Source organism: Leptonychotes weddellii, unplaced genomic scaffold (genome assembly GCF_054177405.1).
Source record: "Leptonychotes weddellii isolate Sample4059 unplaced genomic scaffold, ASM5417740v2 HiC_scaffold_7074, whole genome shotgun sequence".
Classification (NCBI taxonomy): Eukaryota; Metazoa; Chordata; class Mammalia; order Carnivora; family Phocidae; genus Leptonychotes; species Leptonychotes weddellii.
Window position 1 is genome coordinate 1 of NW_028040308.1, and position 5,538 is coordinate 5,538.

Genomic DNA, 5,538 nt, shown 5'->3' on the forward strand with positions numbered 1-5,538 from the left:
AGAATGGCCACTTGGCCCAGGTAGAAGTAGATGAAGTGTTTGGTTTCATGTGTCACGTAACTACCGAAGTTCCTCCCCACGATGCAGTGCCAGGTGGGGTTGTACTTCTTATCAAACTCCTTTTTAATATGGGCCGCAATGTCCTTCTCTATGTTGTATTTCTCCAACGCCTGAGTCGCACACTCCACCGAGTCCTATTGCATCTCCTCCGACATATCGGCGTTTTTGATCACGGCCTTTCGGTCGCACATGGTTACCGAGGAGCAGGGGACGGCCAACTGCAACGGTCTCCTGGGGGAAGGCCTCTTGAGGTGGAATTTGTTGGTAGGACCGGAGGGGCCTGAATGTTTACAGGATCTGATGGACAGAACAGGACTCACAGGTGCAGGCCCATCATGCGCTCGGAAATAGACCCGTAGTAGCAGGGTTTTATCAGGAACGTGCTCTCTCACATTGAGACCTGTTTCCCACCTCCGGGAAGACGTTTGTTGCTGGGGCTGCAGCAAGAGTGGGAGGTCTCTCACGGGAGCAGAGTTACACCTGGTGGGTCAGAGGAGTAAGGGGCTCGTAGGCCTCAGGAGTCCTGGAGGCCAGCTCTCGAAGCCCAAGTGGAGGTGAGGCCATTGGGCCATGGAGGGATGGAGATGGGCCACGAGGGTTGCATGGTCAATGAGCAGCAGAGCTGGTTTCTTGACTCTTCCCAGAGGCCTGTTTCCACCCCACGGCATGCTCCTTACTCCATTACGTCTTAACCCATGAACTCAAGGGATTGACCGAGCCCCAAACACAGGAATTTCCCAGGCTTGTCGTCCTAGCTTCTGCCTGATGCCTCGAAGGAAGCAAGCACTGTGTCTGACCTGCCGCCCACGTGAGCTGGCCTGAGGCGTGCTCCCAGCCAGCAGCGACTCACAGGAACGGGGGGACGGCTGCTGACGCCGTAAACCAGCTTCCCACAGCCCACACACTGTCCTTTTCTGCTGGAGTGTGAGTAGGATCGGTTTGGAGTGGGGAACCTGGGTGGCCCACTGCCGTTCAGGCTTTATCATAGATGTCAGTATATTCTGCCGCTCCTCTCTCTGTATCCTTGTCTGGGGGAAAAAAAAGGGACATAATGACTATATCACTGTCAGGGTTTGGCAGGAATACATTGGGGAGTTCATCCTCAGGTAGAAGGAAGTGGTGTTGGGGCAGGTGTGTATGTGACCTCTTAGTAAGTCCCTGAATGGCTCAGAGTAAGGAAATCCTCTTTGAGAGGACAAACAGTTGGGGCGCCAGGGTGGCTCAGTCGGTGAAGCATCCGCCTTCGGCTCAGGTCATGATCCCGGGGGCCTGGGATCGAGCCCCAAGTCAGGCTCCCTGCTCAGCGGGGATTCTGCTTCTCCCTCTGCCCCTGCTGCTCCCCCTGCTTTTGCTCTCTCTCTCTCTCTCTGCCAAATAAATAAAAAAATAAAAATCTTAAAAAAGAGGACAAACAATCCAGAGACCCCCTCCAGCCTTAAATGTAATGATGTCCTATGTTTGACTTTTAAAGTGTCACTTGCCGGCACCCAAAGTGTAATGTTTATGTGGGCGGAACGGAGTCGAAACAGTAGGTCCTTAGTGTCTCCTGTGCATTTCATTCCCAGCGGAGGTCAGAGCACCAGGCCTGTCTGGGCCGTCTGTGGGAAGCCGAGAGTAACGTGGAAGCCACCACGACCCTTGAAGCTTGCATGTGGAGTATTTTCTCGGCCTTAGCAATGAGAGAGTGCTCTGCCGTGAATGCCGACTGAGTCCCAAGCCAAGCTGCCCACCAGAGAGGCAGCTTCCGGAGGCAGGTCTGCAGATCCTCCCAGCCAGGGGAGGAAGAGTCTCAAGGCCCCAGCCCTGGTCGTCACTGGAAATGTCTCTGGGGCATTTTCAGCAGGAATCTGTCGCGTCTGCAGGGGTTTCCTGGGGGCTTTGCTACAGGAAGTATCGGTCCAGCAGCCTCTGCACGAGTCCTGCCTTTTTTTCTGCATGCTGTGACGGGACGGGGCGCGGGGTGGCCTGCTCTGTGGCCGGAAGTGGCTCCCGTGTCCTGGGCCGTCAGTGTCCAGTTGTGGCTGCTCCAAACGATGGAGCCCCTCCTCTCCCTCACCTGTGCAGGTGTGTTTGAAGGGGACCAAGCCCACGCAAGCTGCATGCAATGTGTCTGTGGCTGTTTCTCCCGTGGATCTGTTAACGGGTCCTCTGCTCGGTGGCAGCCCGGACGGCTACGGCCCTCTCTCCGGTCTGTGGCTCCTTCTTTGTTGATCGTCTCTGCTCTTCCCCGCTCCCCTGCAGACTCTGAGTGCGGGGAAGCCTGTTTCGGAGAAATAACGAAGAGCAGCTCCCCACCCAGAACATTGATGCTGTGTGGTTGCTTCTTTTGCTTCTGAGCGAGTGTTTGTGGTTCAGTCCCCGCAGACTCGATGCCCTTCTTGGAGCGTCACTGTGTTTGCCAGAAAGTTAAAAACCACAGAGTTTGATGGTTAAAAATAAACAACAAACCCGTCCAACTAGACTTCGCATAGTATTTCTCAGATCTTCAATGTCACCGTTGATAAGGCCGTTGGGGAAAACACTGGCTTAAAATGTTACTCTTTCCAGTTGAATCTGCATCTCGATAGGCTTATTTGGGTTTAAGTTGAAAAGTAAAGTTGTTTTTTTTTTTTTTTTTACTAATAAGCGTTTTATTTTCATGCAGTTCAGATTTAGATGTACAGATTTAGATTAGATTCGGCTAGCAGATTTGGATTTCAGTTTAGGAAAATGACACAGATAGGAAGGACGGGGAGCTCGCCCGCACCCACTCCCCTGACCAGTGACGTTCCCAGGAGCCACTGTCCTTGTCACAGCTCATGACCCAGCCCTGGAATATCAGTGATCGAAGTCCACACCTCATTCCCTCGTCCGTGCTTTTTACCCAGTGTCGTTCCTCCGTCCCAGGGCCCGTCCCATCCAGGACACCCCAGTGCATTCCGTTCTCCTTCGGCTTCCCGTGCCTCTGACGGTTTCTCCGACTTCCCTTGCTTCCCTGACGGTTGTGGGGAAGGCCAGTCTGTAGCTGCCTCTGCAGGGGTTTGTCTGATGTTTTCCTCGTGATAAGGCCGGGCTTGTGGGTTTTGGGAAGAAGCCCACAGAGACACAAGGGCTGGTTCTGTCCCATCACATCCAGGGTCCCCGCGGTTGTCGTGACTCACCATGGCTGATGCTGCCTGGGTCACCTGGCTCAGGTGCGTGCCAGCTTTCTACCTGCGGTGACCCCCCGCTCCGCGTCCACTCTGTCCTCTCTGGAGCAAGTCACCCTGTGCAGCCACACTTAGAGTCGGGGTTAGGCTCCAGCTCGTGGCGGGGAAGCCACCAAAACTACTTGGGTTTTTTCTGCACGAGAGAAGTGTCTTCATGCTCCCGTTTATTTATGCAGCCTTTTATTTACATCAGCCGGAGCTTGTGGACGTTTATTTTCTGTTTTGTGTCATAATCCATACACTTCGTGCTAGACACTGGCAGCCCGTGTGTTTGGCTCTTGTATTGTTGTGAGATACCCCAGCAGCGTGGCTGGCCATTCCGTTCAAGGACTTCCTTGCTTTGTGGCATTATAGAATGTTCCAGAATCAGCTGGAACATTTCCGGCCCAAGTCCTTCAATCTGCCATTGTGCCCTCGTTCCCTTTGTTGGATGTGGCCTTAGGAACCAAGACCTGGGCACGTGGTGTGCTTGTTGCAGGCGGGGGTATCCTTGCATATATAAGTGACTCATGCCTGTGTCCCGTCAGCTGGTGGGGCCCGGAAACAGCTGTGTGTCTCTGAACCTGCGCGCACGCACGTGTCTCCAACTCGTCCTGTTTGCAGCCGTCTGCACCTGGATGAGGCGAACCGTGAGTTCCCGCTGACGCCTCCAGCTCTGGCCCAGGACCACGTGGGTCATTCCAGCCGCCTCCCCTTGCTCGTCGGGGACCTTCCACTCCCAACACGAGAAGCCTGACTCCTGCCTTCCGCAGTCTGCTTGCTTATTTGTGGATTCCAGTGTATGTGGATAGTAGTTCACAGCCTTGTTGACCCACACTCCTGGGGAGACGGCTTTATCAGCTAGGGCTCAGGGCCTGTAGACAGTTCTGTCTGCCTGCGGTCTTCCAGATTCCACTCATTTCCAGACTTACCCAGCTCAGCACTCCCCCGACCCCTGCAGTGAGGTTGTTGTATGCGTTTGTAGTAGAGTTAGATTCTCTCTTCGCTGCCTTCATTCCGTCCCAGGACTCCCTGACTTCCTAAAGTATTTTTTTAAAAATGTGCATGCACCCAGGCTCACTCTTTGTGCTGTAAAGTTTTGTTTTATGGGTTTTGATAAATGCATAGTGGCATGTATGTATCGTTGCAGTATTATACAGAATACTCTCCATGCCCTAAAACATCCGCTGCGTCCCACCTATTCGGCCCTCTTCCTCCTTCTCCCTCCCTGTCCCCTGTGATTGCTGATCTGTTTACTGATTCCACAGTTTGCCAATTCCAGAATGTCATATAATTAGAACCATACAGGATGTAGCCTTAAAAAAAAAAAAGGACTTTGTTTCTCAGAGTTTTAGGCTCATAGCAAAATTGATGGCAAAGTACAGAGTTCCCACATACGCCCTGCCCCCACACATGCACAACCTCCTTTCCCTTCACTGTTGACATCCTGCCCCAGAGAGGGCATCTGTTCCAAGGACGAACATGCACTGACACGTGAGAATCACCTGAAGACTGTCGTTTACCTTGTCAGCTCAGGCTGCCATCACAAAACACCATATGTAGAAGGGAGGACGGGGGTGGGGGTGGGGTCTAAACAGCAGGAGTTTCTTTCCCCCAGTTTGGAGGCTGGAAGTCTGCAATCAGGTGCCCGCGTGGTCAGGTTCTGGAGAGAGCCCCCGTCTGGCTCCTGAGGGCTGTCTCCTCCCTGTGTCCTCACGCAGATAAGAGTTCGGGGAGGGAGAGACCAGATGGTCCTCTCCCGTAAGCCCCACCCTGTATGACCTCATGCCACCTTAATGACCTCCTAAAGACAGAGAGTCACATTGAGGGTTAGGGCTACAACATCGGGATTTGGGGAGGAGGGACACGGTTCTGTCCATGACATGTACAGTAGGGCTCACTCTTGTTGTTATACGTCATGTGGGTTTTGGCAAATGTATGATGACATGTATTCATTCATTGCAGTATTGTTCTGAATAGTTTCACTGTCCTAAAAAAAATCCCCTGTAGCTTGGCTCTCTATCCCCATCCCCCTCCCTGCCCCAGCAATCACTGGTCTCCCTAATTTTGCATGTTCCCGAATGTCCTGTAGTTTGAATCACACAGTATGCAGCCTCTTCAGATCGGCTTCTTTCCGTCAGGAACATGCATTAACGTTTCCCCCGTGTCTCTTCATGGCTTCCTGCCTCATTTCTTTCTGGCTCTGAATAACAGTTTATTGTCTGGGCATCCCACCAGTTAAATAAACTGGTGTATTTCATTCACCCACTGAAGGACATCTTGGGTGCTTCCAAGTGTTGGCATCTGTGAA

The 5,538-nt window shown here is 52.7% G+C and overlaps 1 pseudogene; it reads right to left on the reverse strand.

Annotated features, from left to right (window-relative positions):
- Positions 1–4: 4 nt before the first annotated feature.
- On the reverse strand, positions 5–299 carry LOC102748486 (dynein light chain 1, cytoplasmic pseudogene; annotated as a pseudogene).
- Positions 300–5,538: the final 5,239 nt, after the last annotated feature.